The sequence below is a fragment of the Capra hircus genome (genome assembly GCF_001704415.2).
Source record: "Capra hircus breed San Clemente chromosome X unlocalized genomic scaffold, ASM170441v1, whole genome shotgun sequence".
Classification (NCBI taxonomy): domain Eukaryota; kingdom Metazoa; phylum Chordata; class Mammalia; order Artiodactyla; family Bovidae; genus Capra; species Capra hircus.
Window position 1 is genome coordinate 49755940 of NW_017189516.1, and position 19149 is coordinate 49775088.

A 19149-nucleotide genomic window follows, 5' to 3' on the forward strand; every position below is an offset into this window, starting at 1 on the left:
CTTAATGCCCGACCCTATCCTTAGTTGATTTTCACTGTGCAACTTGTAGAACCGGCAGCCTCTGGGCCCGCCCACATGTCCCTCCACAGGCCTAATTGCAAGATTCTGTAGTAGCTTCAAGTAGTAGTTTCAAGGCTCCACTGTAGTTTCAAGGCTCTGATTACACTGCACCCAGTGATGGAAACTGATGGGAGACTAAGAGGGAGCAGAAGCTGAGGCCAGTACCGGGTGGGGAGAATATACATGTTTCTTAATAAATTGTTGGAGAGTGGACATATACAAATAATTTCAGCATGCTTTTTACATTAACAACACTTGAGGATTTTGCATTTAAAAATGAAATGTTTTCTGTGCTTGTGAGTCTCCTTTTCTGCTAAAAGAAAACATAATGCAGCTGAACATAAATGAGATATATTTAAAAATTCAGTGACATTTTAGCAACAGTGTGAATAAAAACTAAATGGTGCTTTGCCTTGAATGAAACAAGAGCATTTGCTAACTTTGATAATATAAAAAAACAAGTTATTTTTTCCTTGTATAATATTAATTCCCTAAATAAACACTATGGTTTTGCATTATAATATTCTGCATAATAGCTATTTATAGCTAATATTAATCCTCTAAATATGATAGCACACAATAGATTTGCGTTTCAATATTTTTGGTAATGGTTGGTTTATGTCAGAGGGAATAAAGGTTCTTATTTGATATAATCTCTGCATTATCTTTTCACATACTATTTTTGATTAAATGTTCCCTTCCAATATCAGAACTGACCTTTTACAGAAATCTCTACACCAGAGCAGAAATTGATCTCATAAGGCAAAGGGATATTAAATAACAGAGCTTGGCAAGGATGTATAATATTATCGTATCCTGGTCTAGCATTTTGCTGCTTGTGCATGCTGCTGTCTTCTTAAAGTTACAATTACTATCCATAAGTAAGCTCATTAAGGCCACTAAGAGGAAACACAAATCAGCGAGGGTGATGAAAACCAAGCCATATATTGATAATCATCTTGGCACACTACTCAAAAATCATGTCCAAGAAAAAAAAGTTTAAAAATAAACAAGAGAGAGCTTCTTTTTTTAAAAAAAAAAGTTCATTTATTTATTTGGCTGCACCGGGTCTTATTTGCAGCATGTGAACTCTTAGTTGCAGCATGTGGGATCTAGTTCCCAACCAAGGATTGAACCCTGGTCCCCTGCATTGGGACCAGGGAATCTTAGCTACTGGACCAACACGGAAGTCCCCAGAGAGCCTCTAACTTAATCTTTGCTTTTGCATTCTAGATTCCCCCTCTGATCCTTTCCCAAAAATGGGTTCGCTTTCAAAATAATGTAGAAATGGAGAATGGGCTTGCACTGGGTGTATCTGCATTTTTCTCCTGTGTCAATCTGTGCAAGCCTTCATTTCCGGTGTGCTTCTCCAGGCTTCAGAATGTTTACACGGCCCATTCCATTTTTTTTGCTCTAGGGCAGTAGAAAGGGAGCATGGCTAATTTTAGAAGGAATAAGAAGACAGTTGTGCAAGATGTAGAAAATGAGAATATTTATAACTTTTCTGAAGAAAAAAATCTGAAAAACCAAATTTAGATCTTGTAAAAATTTTTAGCTAAAAAGCCTTAATATTTTCCATAACCTCCAATGCTACAAAGAGAAAAGGACTGCCTTGACAAAAAAAAGTTCTCTCTTTTTAAAGATAGTAATGGGGGGGAAAGAAGCTATAGATTGTATAATAAATATACAATTAACCTTTGAATACATGGGTTTATTCAGCACGAGCCCACTTATACATGGATTTTTAAAATAAATATACTAGATTGAGATGAGTTGATGATGTCGGCCAAGTTTTCCTCACCACTGACTCATTATGTGAGCAGTGAATCTCTACCACACTTGTCTTTCCATCTTGGTCATGGGAATTAAGCCTTGTGTTGGCCATATATGTAACAGTGATACTTGATTTTCCAAATGAGCCCAGTCATCTTTGAATCCTCCAATGACTGAAGTCAGAAGGTCTGTCAAGTCTTACTCTTAATTCCTTTCCCACAGTCCATCTTATATTTTACAGTGCTTTCTACAACCTGGTAACTAACACATAATGTTCTTAAATAAGAGACATTTCCATGTCAATTTATAGGTTACTAAGCATTTTTGACCTACTGATAGGCTCCAGGTTCTGAAGGGTGATGTGGAAACTTTCTCCTCCACCCACCAACCAGAGGTACCAGCATCCTCTGGGAGGTCATTAGAAATGCAGAGTTTGGGGCCCTTCCTCAGATCTAATGAATCCGAATTTGCATTTTGACAAGATCCGCAGGAGAGTCCCATGCACACTACTGTCTGAGAAGCTCTGACATACATGACTGAGGAAAACTAGTTTCCACACAGGCACCAATGTGATGGGACCTTTCTGGAGGAAATTCAGGGAGGAGGGGGATACTCAGAAAGAGGCCCCCAAATCTACCCATTTGCAGACACATATCTTAAATAGAGGTCATAGCATTTCACGCCACAATCAGAGATAAGTTTTAAGAAAGGATAGCTCCTGGGAGAATACTGACTACATCCTCATACATACCTGCTTGTCCTGACTCCACAGCTCTGGTTTTTCCCACCACCTTGGCATTTCTGCCCAAGGAAAGCGAGAAAGACCTGTGCTGAGCAGATAGGGACCAATTACAATGCCTGAGCATTAGGTTCCAGGGGTTGGGCCTTAGGTGGCACTCACACCCCACTCATATCCCAATACCTTTTAAATCACATGCCCCCAAACAGCGACCTAGTGCACAAAAAATAAAATATTACTTCCTGAAGCCAGAATTTTTATTCCTGAAATCTATCTTCGAACATCTACACACATTGTCAACACGATGGAGGTTGCTTGCTGAGAGGCCGGCCTCTGAGTTTGTGTGCCAGCCCACCACTTATTGTGTGGCCTTAGACAAATGATTTCATGGCTCTGAGCCTCACTTTCCACATCTGTACACCCAGCCATAATAATAGCTCCCATCTCCCGGAGTAATTGTGAGGGCTCAATAGGTTAATACAAATAAAACATTTTTAGCACCACCTAACACAGAGTAAAAACTCAGTAAGCAACAGCTACTGTTACTATCATCATTATTATAATTGCTATTATTATTACTGTTATTACTGGAGATCCGCTTCTGACTGAACATGAATGAGCTCTCTCTGAGTAGAGTTGTTCAATCAGTTCCATAGGCACACCATCCCCAGCTGTTTTTCATCCAGTTCATAATTCTCAAGGAAATGAGTTTTTGTAAATTACTGTGACAAACAGGACTAAAATCTGATCGTGGAGTCTCATCACTGGAACACAGCCCTAATCTGCCGGAGCACTAATGATTGGAGCTTGAGTTAGTGACTCAGGCTTGAGTTAGTGACTCAGGGTTGTTTGCTGGCCAATCCCTCTTCCCTGCCTAAGGACCCATAAGCCACTCAATTTAATCATTCATTCTAGACTTCTGAGCAAACTCAGTTTCCAGTCTGAGGTGGGAACTCTGGAGAAATTCAGACATCTTCCCCTTTTCCAGTCCTTGAGCTCTCCTCTTGCCTACGATTCCTCAGAATGACCAGCCACAGCTCAGCAATTTCATCTGCATTTGTCTGATTTCTCTCAGATTGTCATTTTTCTGTGTCAGAAGACATCAATCCATTTATAGCAGCCTGTGGCTCTTTGCTGATCCTCTCACTTATCTCTGCCTTCAATTCCCCTTAACCAGACATGTTCTGACCTTTCTGAATTCTCTCTACCGCCCGCTGACACGACCCCATCAGACCCAAGCAGTCAGGCTAATCCCATTTTATTCTTTGTGAGCCAGGATAAATTGAAAAATCTACCCCCAAAAGAGTTAGCTTTGATTCATCTGGGGTTGAAATAGTCATGATAATAGTTTTACAGCCTTGTGTTTGTTCTTTTATAAATCAGGGAATGTCAGATGGGACTTTGAACCTAAAGTTGAGGACAGAGAAGTAATAAGTAGCTCCACATCCTAAAGATGAGAGAATGTTGGGAGTTTGGAGATTTATATGAGCATGGAAACTGGAGCCTGCTTCTAGCCTGGAGGTGTAGAACAGGTGGATCAAGGTGGATGCTGAACAGCCCACCCTAGAAGGCTGGTGGAGAAGGTTGGCAGTGGCTGTGCTTGAATGGCATAGGCTGGCAAGACAAGAATGAGCACATTTCCTGAAGGCCAAGGAGACACTGAAGAAGAAGGTATCTGGACTTAAGCAATGGTACCTCATCCCACTCAAGAGAGCTGCCTGCTAGACCAAGGGACCCTCAATAGTGAAAGGCTTGGGGCAAGCACCCAATGATGGTAGCTGATGGAGAGGGAGGAAAAAGAGGCTGAGACAGACCTCCGCAATCAGCGACCTATATCTTAGGGAGGCCCTCCAGGGTCTTCTAAAAGAGTACATGTACCCCCATGGATCATTTTGGCATGTTAAATGCTGGTTCTCATGCAGTGAGTCTGGGATGGAACTCTGCATTTCCAACAAGATCCCAGGTGATCCAGATTCTGTTGGTCCATGAACTAACTTGGAATACCCAAGCACTAAATCACCAGTTCTCAAACTCTGGTCTTGGGATCCTTTTGCAACCTTAAAGATTATTGAGGTCTCAAGGAAATTTTATGTGCCTTATAATGATTGATATTGACTGAATTCAAGCTTAAAACTGAGAAATTTTAATATTTATTGAATATTTCATTAAAAATACATTAAAACCCATTACAAGTTATCATAAAGAACCTATCTTTATGAAAAGATAACTATATTTTCCAAGGGAAAAGAAAATAGTGAATGGCACTGCTTTACATTTTTGCAAATCTGACTTAGAAGACAGCTGGATTCTCACACATCTGCATCTGCATTCAGTCTGTCACCTCATGCAGATAGGTAGTTGGAAAAGAAAGGAATGTTTTAATGGCCTTTTCAGGTAATTATAAGTACTCTTCTTTGATATCACACTAAAAGTCTATAAGATATTTTCTTAAAGATCAGTTAGAATGTGAAATCTGAAACCACAACAATGAATTTTTCATACTCTGTTACATTAAAATCCATCTATGTAGAACTTTGAATGGATCCACACATGATTTTGTAACATCATGTATCAGTAATTTGAATATATTGGCTCACTGAACCATGCAGATGTTCCCAATGTTTACATATTTCATTATATAATTTCAAAAAGTCACATTTGTTAATATTACCAGTGATCTCACCATCAGCTCACCAGAAATTTAAGAACTAGAAAGCATTCATGCTCAAAATGGTAGATAGAAGTTTTACAAAATTTTAATTTTTGCTTGAAACCTAAAATTTTATCATCGACAACAAACAGTATCTGTTATTTTTCTTGAAGTGGCAAGTTTCCTTCAATTGTTTACAGGAAAATGACTGCCAAATACCTGAGTCTAACAACCAGAGCTTGTCTGTTAGGAGTTTTTCCCAGTCAAAATTATTTTCCAGGAAGATAAGTGTCTAGTTCCGTTCACAACTCAACCCACCATACACATAATTTTTCTCAAGATAACCATCATGCCTCAGTATACAGCCAAAATGCTTTCTGCACACTTCCCATTTTATCACACAGAGTAAAGAAGACATGTACTCAAAGGTCAGTATTTAACACAATTAATGATTTTTACTGCTTCATCAAGGACATTCTTAATTGAAACTGAATTCTGTTTCGTTTTGTTATCAAGAGTGACAGCAATGAAGAACACCATGACTACTAGTAGAGCTTAGTGTCACTGCTTTGATTTGGGCGAAGGGACAGTCAATCTTATTCCCAACTGCTTTTGCACTATCATTGCAAATGCCAGCACAGCGAAAAAGACAAATAACATCTCAGTGTTAGTAAGCAAATAGTTCTGATCTCGCAGACCAAAGAAAGGGTCCCTGAGAACCACCGCCCTAAGGAACTCACCATGTGCCCCCTAAGAAAGTCAGCATTTGGAAAGCTGCCAACAGAGGGTGCAGAGGCCTGGTGGTGTGCACCCCCAAAGCCACAACAACTGAGAGAGTAACAATAGCATCCCAATAAGTAAAGATATATTTTGCATTATGTGAAGGATATATTTTAGAGCTGAATCAGACCATTTCAACACAGCTCAAACTTAGGCTTGGGCAAGGAGAGGAAATGAGAGATTGAGATCAAAGTTGAGATTGAAATTTTAAGCTGGACTGGACTTCTCATAATTAAAAGTGACCAGAAAGTTATGGAATCTGCCCAAGATGTTATTAAGAAAACGGGAAGGGTAATAAGACAGAGCACAGTGGGAAACAGAGATTAAAGCGAATAAAACACTTTCATGTCTCTATCCCCACTGAGTTGAAACTCTTCATTAGAAAGTTATGTCTAGTCCCCCTTCCATTTATAACACATACATATTTGAGCTAATTGAAAAGCTCCCTATGTGACATGCCGTATTCCTTTTTTCCCTTGTTAACATCATATCATTCATCTATTCAACAAAATTCAACTGAATGCCTACTGTGTCAGGCACTGTTCAAAAGGCTTGGGAAACACCAATGAAAAAAACAGATGGATATTGTTGGTAGAGCTTACATTTGTAACTTACTTTTCAAAGCTTTTGTCCAGTTAGCCATGGAGACTCAACTGCAAAGCATGCTGGAATTTTGGAGCCACATAGCAGGGTTCAGTAGAGCTTGGCAAAACATTCTGAGTAGTCCATAAAGCCAGGCCCAAGGAACATGGTCAGTAATCTATATCACAGTGTTCCAAGGCCTGCTGGCTCCATCAGTCAAGGTTATCTGATAATCTGGTGGGCAGATGCCCAAGAGCAAAAGGCTCTGGGCAAGATTCAGAAGAGTGACAGCATCTTGATTTCAGTGGGATGGAAGAGGAACCTAATCCCAGCCAGTATCTGGAGGCACAACGGACAGGGGCAACTCTTTTGAGGAGGGGGACCTGGCGAGGGGTTAGCCAGGGAAGGGTCTTTGTCAAATGAACTGGTCTTCTCCTGGGAACTTGAGTAGTAGGAACCGAAACCAGCTTACAGGCTGGAAAGGACACTCTGGACCAAATTCAGAACAAAGAGCAGTTCAGGGGGTATGTGGTTGCCTCCCACTGAGCTCTTTAATGGGTGTGTTCCACATCCAGTGAAAGACCATTAAAGGTGCCACACTCTGAAAAGACATATAATATCAAACAAAAACAACTCTAAACCAGAAAATAAGTACAAAGAAGTCCAACAAACTTCTACTTTTGCTCATGATGTCGTCTTCAAAGTAGTCTCAGTATCCAATCCCTTCAAATGGGCATTTGTGTGGGGAAGTGCGGGGTTCCTGCACTGCAGCATATGTGTGTGCCATGCTGTCTCAGGGCTCATCTGTAATGCTCTGTCCCCAGCCCAACAGGGGACATAAAGGACATATGATAGGAAACTTCAGAGTGAACCACTAGCATTCATGTGATCAAGCCTGAGCAGGCCCTTTTTTTAAAACAATTTTATTGGAGTATAGATGATTTATTATATTGTATTAGCCTCAGGTATATGGCAAAGTAAATCAATTATACACATACATGTATCTACCCACTTAGAGTCTTTGCCTATATAGATCATTACAGACTATTGAGTAGAGCTCTGTGTGCTATGCAGCAGGTTTTTATTAGTTATCTATTCTATATATGGTACTGGGCATATGTCAATCTCAGTCTCCCAATTTATCTTCCCTCCCCCAACTTATCCCCTGGTAACCATAAGCCTGTCTTCCACTTCCATGACTCTACTTCTGCTTTTTAGAGGAGTCAAGGTGTTTGAACACCAACTTCCCTCAGTCATTGATTGAAGCTGCATCTGGCTGGTATGAATTCCCTGATACTTCCAGCCTCCAAAATCATAGCCTTCTGGTAAAAAGATGAAGGTGCTAGGAAATGGCAATCGGGTTGAGTGCCCTGAAATTGTAAGGGTTGAGGAAATATAGGCAGGGACCCACCGTCATTTGCTACAGCAGCTAAATCAACCTGCCTGTGTGTGGGACTAGAATCTACATTTTGAACAAGTTCCTCAACTTATACAAGTAGTACAAGTGAGATTGAATTTCTAATTTCCTAATGACTCCTGTAAAGAAAAAGGTACTTCTACTCTGTCATCCCTCCCCACTAGAAAAAAAATCCAGTTTTAGTAAGCCCTCCTTTTCTTCTAACAAAAGCATAGAACTTGAGTCTACCACTCACCATTATTATCCCTAGGCTGACTTTCCATTTTGTACCAGGGGAGCTATTTTAGACAAACTCTGTGAACTTAAATAGGGAAAGTGATTCATTGGCATGTAAGGTCCGTTTCATGTTGATGTCAGGATGGAGAAATCAGATGGTGCTAAATGTTCTCTCAGGTCAATATTTGATGACTTCATAGCTTTCACCAGCGTTTTTAATGGTTCAACATTTAGCACTCAAATCTAGGAGTTTTTGTCAGCTCTTTGTGTGGGGGGAGGCAGCAGGGGGAGATGCTGTTGAAAGGGTTTTTCAAAAGGTTAGTTAATGCACTAGGGCATGGATTTCATTACATGATCGCATAACACTGAGTGGCAGAACATATAGTGGGCAATCTAAAAATAATTACTGCTCAGATGTCGATTAACCAAGGGTTGGCCATGAGCCGGACTTTTGGAAATGTGAAGCTGGAGTCTGAGAGAGCAGGTTCCTGGGACCCCCATAAAGCTACAGGTTGAGAGCGACTTAAATCAAATACCTGCTATTGCATGTCTCACTCACTTTCCATAATCATAATCTAGTCCATGCCCACAGGAACTGCAAAGGGCTAATGCAGCAATATCTTAGTCTTTCTTTGCTACAGTCAGGAGCCACCTTATGAACGTATATTAAGCATCAATCTAGATTATCTGTCGTGGGTGTCTTGCTCTTTCTGTAGTTTTACCCTACCTATGAAAGCATGGCAATTGAATGGATACCAAGGGAAGACAGAGAAACTAGCCCAGAGTGCAGCTGGAGGTTCTCCTATGAAAACACTCAGGAGAGGCAGGGAAGTGAATTCAGGTAACTGAGACCGACATTCTGAACTTCCACCCTCTGCTAAAGCACTGATCGTGTTCTCACATCTTTGTCTCTTTCCTCATCTGCCTCTCCTCCCTGCTGCACCCCCATTGACGATTCCTTGAAGGCAGAGCTAAGCCCTGTTCATTCTTGGTAGGTTCCAGCATTTTTTGTCAATGGTTGTTCAGCAGTTAGTTGTGATTTTGATACTTTTGTAAGAAGGAGGTAAGCTCATGTCCTCTACTCTGCCATCTTGAGCTAATCCAAGCCCTGTTCATTCCTGAATCTTCTCTACCTAGTATCCAGTAAGCTCACGCTGTATTTTGGTTGAGTAAATAAATGAGTAAAGATTATTTTTCAAAAGAGACTTGTAATGCCAGAAAATAAGGAAGTGCTGAAAGAAAGAAAGAGGAGGAAAGGAGAGAGGGGGGAAGAAAGGAAGAAAGAAAATACAAGAGACAACTGAAAGACCTCTCAGTAGTCAAAGTAGGAACATTTGGACTAACAAAGTAAAGAAAGTAGTCAGTTCAGTTCAGTCGCTCAGTCATGTTCAACTCTGAAACCCCATGAACTGCAGCACACCAGGTCTCCCTGTCCATCCCCAGATCCCAGAATTTACTCAAACTCATGTTCATCGAGTCGGTGATGCCATCCAGCCATCTCATCCTCTTTCGTCCCCTTCTCCTCCTGCCCTCAATCCCTCCCAGCATCAGAGTCTTTTCCAATGAGTCAACTCTTCGCATCAGGTGGCCAAAGTATTGGAGTTTCAGCTTTAGCATCATTCCTTCCAAAGAACACCAGGACCAATCTCCTTTAGAATGGACTGGTTGGATCTCCTTGCAGTCCAAGGGACTCTCAAAAGTCTTCTCCAACACCACAGTTCAAAAGCATCAATTCTTCAGTGCTTAGCTTTCTTCACAGTCCAATTCTCACATCCATACATGACTAATGGAAAAACCACAGCCTTGACTAGACAGACCTTTGTTGGCAAAGTAATGTCTCTGCTTTTTAATATGTTGTCTAGGTTGGTCATAACTTTCCTTCAAAGGAGTAAGCTTCTTTTAATTTCATGGCTGCAATCACCATCTGCAGTGATTTTGGAGCCCCCAAAAATGAAGTCTGACACTGTTTCCACTGTTTCCCCATCTATTTGCCATGAAGTGATGGGACCAGATACCATGATCTTAGTTTTCTGAATGTAGAGCTTTAAGCCATCTTTAAGATCATCAACAAAGCAAGAGAGTTCCAGAAAAACATCTACTTCTGCTTTATTGACTATGCCAGAGCCTTTGACTGTGTGGATCACAATAAACTGTGGAAAATTCTGAAAGAGATGGTAATACCAGACCACCTGATCTACCTCTTGAGAAACCTATATGCAGGTCAGGAAGCAACAGTTAGAACTGGACATGGAACAACAGACTGGTTCCAAATAAGAAAAGGAGTGCGTCAAGGCTGTATATTGTCACCCTGCTTATTTAACTTTTATGCAGAGTACATCATGAGAAATGCTGGGCTGGAAGAAGCACAAGCTGGAATCAAGATTGCCAGGAGAAATATCAATAACCTCAGATATGCAGATGACACCACCCTTATGGCAGAATGTGAAGAGGACCTAAAAAGCCTCTTGATGAAAGTGAAAGAAGAGAGTGAAAAAGTTGGCTTAAAACTCAACATTCAGAAAATGAAGATCATGGCATTTGGTTGCATCACTTCATGGGAAATAAATGGGGAAAGAGTGGAAACAGTGTCAACAGTGTCAGGCTTCATTTTGGGGGGCTCCAAAATCACTGCAGATGGTGACTGCAGCCATGAAATTAAAAGAGGCTTACTCCTTGGAAGGAAAGTTATGACCAACCTAGATAGCATATTCAAAAGCAGAGATATTACTTTGCCAACAAAGGTCTGTCTAGTCAAGGCTGTGGTTTTTCCAGTAGTCATGTATGGATGTGAGAGTTGGACTGTGAAGAAAGCTGAGCACTGAAGAATTGATGCTTTTGAACTGTGGTGTTGGAGAAGACTCTTGAGAGTCCCTTGGACTGCAAGGAGATCCAACCAGTCCATCCTAAAGGAAATCAGTCCTGAATGTTCATTGGAAGGACTGATGTTGAAGCTGAAACTCCAATACTTTGGCCACCTGATGCGAAGAGTTGACTCATTGGAAAAGACTCTGATGCTGGGAGGGATCGAGGGCAGGAAGAGAAGCAGACGATAGAGGATGAGATGGCTGAATGGCATCACCAACTCGATGGACATGAGTTTGAGTGAACTCCAGGAGTTGGTGATGGACAGGGAGGCCTGACGTGCTGCAGTTCATGGGGTTGCAAAGAGTCAGGCATGACTGAGCGACTGAACTGAACTGAACCCATGATATGATGTGATGAAAACAACACTTTACCTTCATGATCTTACTCCCCCAAACCCATCACCCCAGTTCAACCAGAAGAAAAAAATCAGACAAATCTCAATAGTGGAGCATGCTGAATAGTACCTGACCAGCCTCCCTCAAAACTGTCAGGGCCATCAAAAACTAGGAAACTCTGAGAAATTGTCACAGCCAAGAGGAACCTTAAGAGACATGACAACTAGACATGATGTGGTATCCTGGATGAGAGCCTGAGAAAAGGACATGAGAGAAAAACTAAGGACATCTGAATAGACTATGGGCTTTCTGGTAATAATGTATCAATTTGAGTTCATGAATTGTAACACATGTATCTTGCTAACAAGTTAGTTTGGAAGGAAACTGTATGTGAGATAGTAGGAGAGGTGAGGAATGTGGGACCTCCCTGTAGGATCTGATCTATTTTTCTGTAAATATAAAACTGTTCTAAAAATCAAAGTATTTTTTAAAAAGAGAGAAAGAAGGTGAGAAGGAAGGAAGGGAGGAAGGGAAAGAGTGGAAGAGAAAGAAGACAGAGGATTTAGATCTGTGCTCTAGGCCATGGCCAGGCCTGCTTACAGAAACTTGTAAGTAACCATAAATGGGAAACTCCTAGGACCCACACTGTAGGCACGGATCTGAGGCCTCTGTGATGTTCCAGCAAGAATGCAGGCCTGAGCGAGGGTCTTGCCGGACTACTGCCTGACGTGATTATACAGGCTGTTTCTAGATGGTGACATGGATGGAGTTTAAAAGGCAGTGGGCCCACAGCTTTGGGTTCCTCTGACTTAGGAAATGTCTCACTGTCTTCAGACTGCCAAGATCACTAAGAAAAGCAAGTGAAGAGATGGGGAGCTGCGTCAGCCTCATTGCATCCTCATCTCTCTCGTTTGCATGTTTTTGTTTTTTTTTCCACTTCTTTTAGGAGAAAGTGGAAGTGAAAGCCTCCTTGAGTTAAGCTCAGGTCAATCCCACCCGTCCTTGCCCGCCAACCAGAACCTGGCCTAGTCCCTCTGTAATTGTGGACTAGGTGGGACATGAGAGTACCTCACCCGGTGAATACTGCTGACTTCTTCCATTGTGAATACTGTATCTGGCCTGCCCAGAGAGCTCACGTCTATTGAGAGCTTTCTGGGTGCTGGCATCTTGCTGTGTTATTACAGTACTGCTCCCATTTATGCGGAGGCAGTACTCCTTCCCCACCTGGAAATGGAAATTTGACATTTTCGGAGGACCTGTGGTGGGCTCACAAAGTCTGCAGTCCAAATTCTATTTCTTTCTGGTCCATCAGTGAAGTCACTCAATATCCGACTCTTTGCGACCCTATGGACTGAAGCCTACCAGGCTCCTCCATCCATGGGATTTTCCAGGCAAGAGTACTGGAGTGGGGTGCCATTTACTTCTCCAGGGGATCTTCCTGACACATGGAAGATAATCCCAGGTAAATCCCGGGTCAGTCAGATAGCCTCATATGGGGATTAGCATAACCATGGCCAAGAGTCAGAGACCCTGGGTTTTATTTCAGTTCTGACACTGACTAGTTGGAACATGCCTCAGTACTGATATTGACAGATACTCCGTGGTGGTAACAGCACAAAATATGCTGAGGATTTGGTCACATCTCTTTATTCCTTTCATTTTTATAATAATTAACATTTATGTCTGAGTTTCCAGTGTTCACACAAACCCTATCTCACTTGCTTTTCAAAAGAATTCTCTGAGATAACTAGAAGAGTGGTTTTCGTCTCTGTTTTGAAGAAGAGGAAGCCAGAGCTCAAAGAAATTAAGCAACTAGTAACAAACTAATGTGGCAACAAAGATAGCAAGGGTGTGGGCAACTCAGCAAATGGCTCCTCCTGAAACCTACAGTCAGGAGCCATCTTATGTCTGTTAAATATCAGTTTAATGGTATTTCCTGGGCTGCCCTTCCTACTCTTCTTTTAAGTTCCATTGATTGGATTTTTTTTAAATCTCAAACTCTCATAAGTCTCCAAGTTGGGCTTGTTGTTAAAAATGAAGAAACAGGTTCAAAGTTACTTGCCCAGTACCATACATCTCAGCAGTGTGAATCCAGACTTCATAAGACAACAGAACTCCTGTCCCTCCCTCTCAGGCACGGTCCTTTCCTCAAGCTACACCCTCCTTAAGTGACATCCCTCACTCCTGTGACATGTTAACCATCAGATCTGTCTCCAGCCCAGACTTCTCCTGAGCTCCAGGTCCATTTACACCCAAGGGCCATCTCCCCTTGGGTGGCCCACACACATCTCCAGGCCAACACATCCTAAACTGAGCTCGTACATCTCCCAAACCTGCTCCTCCTTGGGGGCTTCCACCTACAGCTAGTAGCACCACCATCCAGTCCACTGCACAAATCCAAAATGTGGAAGTCCTGTGACAGCCCTTCCTCTTCCCCCACCCCACCCTCAACTGATGTGCCTTCTCAATCCTTTCTCTTAAACCTGTCTCTGACCACTCTGCTGCTTCATCTCTCCTGTGCCTCTCAACCCTTTATCTTCTGCAGTAGATCTCTTGGCCTCAAGTCCCAACCTACCCCTCAAACTCTTCTTGACCTGGCAAAGCAGCCCCCATAGATCTGGCCATACCTGGCTACTGTTGCAGCCTCACCACCCTCACTTAACCTCAAGCACATTGCATTCAAATCCGAGGTGCATGCAATCCACAAACAGCCATGCACCTTCTGCCTGGAACACCCTGTCTCCATGTGCAAGGCTCAGTTCAGCAGCCGTTGTCACATACTTCCTCTAAGAGGCATGCGACTGCCCCAGGGAAGTTGCTTACTGTCTCCTCTGTGATGCTCCTGTACCTTGAGCTTGCCCCTGTTGTGGCCCTTCTAACAATTCTTTGCCGGCATGCCCCCCTACCGCCATGCTGGCGGATCCTTGAGAACAGAGACGATGCCCCTATTCATTCTAGCCCAGTGCCCAAAACATGGTAGGCACTCCATAGACATGCACTGAATGTGTGCTGGAATTCATCATCACTGACTTTCATTCCAAACCTTCATTTTACAGATAATGATATCGGGACTTAGAGAGGATATGACTTGCTGAGCTATATAACTACTTGGCAGTGATGGTAATAAATAGATTCAAATCTTCTGAACAGATTCTCTCCTTTATCAGCCCTCTTTCCATGATTCCTCATTGCCTCTCAGATTCAAAGTATAAAAGCCATTACGCCTGTCAGTGTCTCTGTTTCCACTCATAGACAACGGAAATTACTAATGCCTTCCCTTTCTACAAGCATAGGGATTTTATTTAATGATGGCTGAATGCTGTCTGTAAAAATACTTTGACTTCAGAGATGAGATACACCACAGCCAAGACTTAGCGGCCTACCACTTTGATTTCAACTTCTCAGTTTACTCTCTCACTTCCTATATTGACTTTTCCTCCCATGCAGCCTGCAGCCCAGCAAAAGCTGCAGGAGAAGGAAATTTGTGATTTCCTCTTCCACTCTAAATAAGGAGAAAGGCATTGTAAATAAAATAAGGTCAAGGTTCCTGTATAGCAGCATTAAAAATGTTGCCATTGATGTTAAGTTCAGAATGAGAATGAAAGGAGATTCAAATTTGGAGTCTTACACTGGGAGTGATTATGATATTACTCAGAAAATTCACATATCCATCCATATGTATATAAAATAGTCTGCCAACCTAGGAGGGTTTTTTTTTTTAATTCTGACATTCTTTAAAGGGGAGAGGTGTGTTAACTTGAAAACTAACCATGTCATAAAAGATGTGGAAGTGTTCCACCTTAAAGGAGGTGAAAGAAACACAACTAGGTGCTCTATCTTGACCCTACACTGGATCCAGTATTGGAGGGAAAACATGCCGTAAAAACATTATTAGGTCACTTAAGCAAATTGGAATGGGAACACATTATTGATACAAATGTGTTATATAGGTATTAAATTGATGGAAATTGATCACTCTCTTATGATTAGGGAAGAGATTAGCCTATTTTTTAAATATATATTTTTTAATTAGAAGATAATTACTTTCAATATTGTGATGGTTTTTGCCAAACATTGGCATTAGGTATACATATGTCCCCTCCCTCTTGAACTCCCCTCCCACCACCCTCCCCACCCCACCCCTCTAGATTGTCACCTGCATCATACATTGAACTCCCACTGGCTAAGATTAGCCTACTCTTAGGAAATACACCCTGAAGTATTTAAGGGTAAGGCTTCACGATGTATATAATTTATCCTCAAATGATTCAGGAAAAACACTCTGAGTGTGTGTATGTAGATAATATGATAGATAGATAAATGATAGAGATATTGAAATACAAAGGAAATGAAATAAGATATTTACAGTAAGTGAATAAGTGAATCTGGGTAAGACATTTACAGGTTTTATTTATACTATTTTTATTCCTGTAGCTTTTCTGTTAATTTAGAATTATTTCCAAATAATTTTTTAAAAATCATGTGTGAAAAAGACTTTGCATTTGTGATCTTTAAGAAGTTCAATTTGCTCTACCTCTATCTTCAGTATTCACGTCCCTGACTATGTATTAAAAACCATAGGGGTTCAGAAGAAAAATAGGCACAATATTTTCTTTAAATAATTCATTTCTAGATCAGAAGAGAGGACATAAACACATTAAAAAAGGAAATAATAATAATAAGCAGCAAATACTGAAATCCAACTGAGTCATGGCAACAAAACGGAAGGCAAAATGGGATTTCAGAGCCTTAGAGAGGAGACAGAATTGGAGTCAGGCCTGTGAGTGGGACTGAATCCAGAAAGGAGCAGAAGGGAGGAAACGACACTGTAAGTGGAGAGTAGAGTGGAGCTGAGGTGTGGAGCTGGGAGATCGTGGTCTGGCAGAAGTATGATTCGAGAGGTTTCATGAGGGAGCAGGGCAAAGATCAGGGTAGAAGGGTAAGTTGGAAACAACCAGAGATGCCTGGAAATGCCAGGTTCAGGAGTTTGGGCTTTATTCCAGAGGGCAGAAGTCAGCAGTCTCTTAGAAGTGGCTGACCCATGTTTCTTGCGGGCAATACAGATAAAGCTGGGAGTGGGCTGTGCTCATTATCATGTGAAGACAATGAGAAGGCTCAGATACTTCAAGAACATCTCTTTTATAGATCTTACCAGATGTTCTATAAAACTCCTAGAGGAAAACATAGGCAAAACACTTCCTGACATAAAATCACAACAGGATCCTCTATGACCCACCTCCCAGAGTAATGGAAATGAAAGCAAAAATAAACAAATGGGACCTAATTAAACTTCAAAGCTTTTGCACAATGAAGGAAACTATAAGCAAGGTGAAAAGACAGCCTTCAGAATGGGAGAAAATAATAGCAAACAAAGCAACTGACAAAGAATTAATCTCAAAAATATACAAGCAACTCCTGTAGCTCAATTCCAGAAAAATAAACGACCCAATCAAAAAATGGGCCAAAGAACTAAACAGACATTTCTCCCAAGAAGACATACAGATGGCTAACAAACACATGAAAAGATGCTCAACGTCACTCATTATCAGAGAAATGCAAATCAAAACCACAATGAGGTACCATCTCACGCCAGTCAGAATGGCTGCTATCAAAAAGTCTACAAACAATAAATGCTGGAGAGGGTGTGGAGAAAAGGGAACCCTCTTACACTGTTGGTGGGAATGCAAACTAGTACAGCCAGTATGGAGAAAAGTGGAATGGAATGGAACACAATGGAATTGGAACACAATGGAATATTACTCAGCCATTAAAAAGAATACATTTGAATCAGTTCTAATGAGGTGGATTAAACTGGAGCCTATTACAGAGTGAAGTAAGTCAAAGAAAAACACCAATACAGTATACTGATGCATATATATGGAATTTAGAAAGATGTGGTAACAATAACCCTATATGCGAGACAGCAATATAGAACAGTCTTTTGGACTCTGTGGGAGAAGGCGAGGGTGGGATGATTTGAGAGGATAGCATTGAAACATGTATATTATCATATGTGAAACAGATCGCCAGCCCAGGTTCAATGCATGAGGCAGGGGGCTCAGGACTGGTGCACTGGGATGACCTAGAGGGATGGGATGGGGAGGGAGGTGGGAGGGGGGTTCAGGATAGGGAACACATGTACACCCATGGCTGATTCATGTCAATGTATGGCAAAACCCACTACAATATTGTAAAGTAATTAGCCTCCAATTAAAATAGATAAATTTTAAAAAAAAAGAAATCCATTTGCAAACAGAACTATCTTTGGGTAGCTAATTCGGTACTTCTTGTTCACAGTTGAGTGTACTTCAGTAGATAATCATGTCATGGTTTTAACATGTGGCCATTTTCAGCTATGTTATTAGCCCTTTTGAGGGAATGGGGGAAAATATTTTGGGGTCTGTGCCACACAGCATGTGGGACCTTCTTTCCCTGACCAGGGATTGAACCCACGCCCCCTGCATTGGAAGCCTGAAGTCTTAACCATTGGACCACAGGAAAATCCCCAACATTTTTAAAGGATGGAGAGCAGTCATTTTTGAGAATTGAGTGAGAGCAGGAACATTAATCAGGATAGTTGATGCTACCTGCTGTCATAAAAGAAAAAAATATCAGTGATGAATGTAGTAGTTATTCTCATTCATTTGTGTCACAAGCTGGTACAAGTGGGACAGCTCTCGTCAGTAGGTGCCCTCCAGTCGGTGACTCAGGAATCCAGGCAACTTCTATCTTGTGATACTGCTGTCTTAAAACGTGGCCTCTGGAGTCACCGTGGAGAGGAAAGATTGAGAGGGATGAACACACCAGAAATTTTGTGGCCAGGCCTTGAAGTGATGTATATCACTTTGGCCCATATGTCAGAGCCTAGTCACCTGGGCTCAAGCAGACTGCAAGAGCCACTGGAATATGTCGTTGTCCTATGTGCCCAGGAAAATGAAATGAGATGGTGAGTTTGGGGTCCCACTAAGATCAACTCTGAGACCAGGATATAGGTACTGATCATTTAGGTAAGAGGTGATCTTGGGACCCAAAAAGGAGAGTAGGAAGTGAGGCAGAAGCCAATACAGATTATGGTGATGAATATATTCTGGTCACCTCCAGCTCAGACCTACTGGGGACTACTGGGAGACCACATAAAATTAGCCCCAAGTTATTCCAGCTGAGTGGTGAGCCCGTTGAGCTGTTTATCCACCAGCTTCTGTCCTTCTTGGTTGAAGGCTGCTCCCTAGGAAATTAACTCTCTGGCATTTCTGGCAAGCAGGCCAGCATGCTCCAGTTGCCAGAGAAAGTCCTCAGGCAGAGGGTACATGTGCTCACACATGACGCCAGCAGTGTGTACTGAACGGTGAGTGCTGAAGGCATGTGAAAGGGACATCAACAGCATCTGCTACAGGGAGCACCCACCCGTAGCTTCTGAGCTCTCTTTGCCACTCAGATCATTCTGATAGAAGAGCTCCTGGGAGGCCAGAATACGCCCTGAGGCTATGGCTCTGGGGTGAGTCCTAGAAATGCATCTTTAATGAGCTCTCCAGGGGGGATCAAGGCTGCCCATTTATAGGTGAGCATCTGGGGCTATCTCCCAGTCCCTTCTCCACCTTCCTTCATCACTTCTCTAGCGAACCACTAGTGAGACTACTTTCCGTGGTCACCACTGGCCTATCCCTTCAAATCTCATTGCCTCCTCAAGTCCTCAGCTTAGTCATTTGATAAATCTTTTTATTTCCTTCTTGAA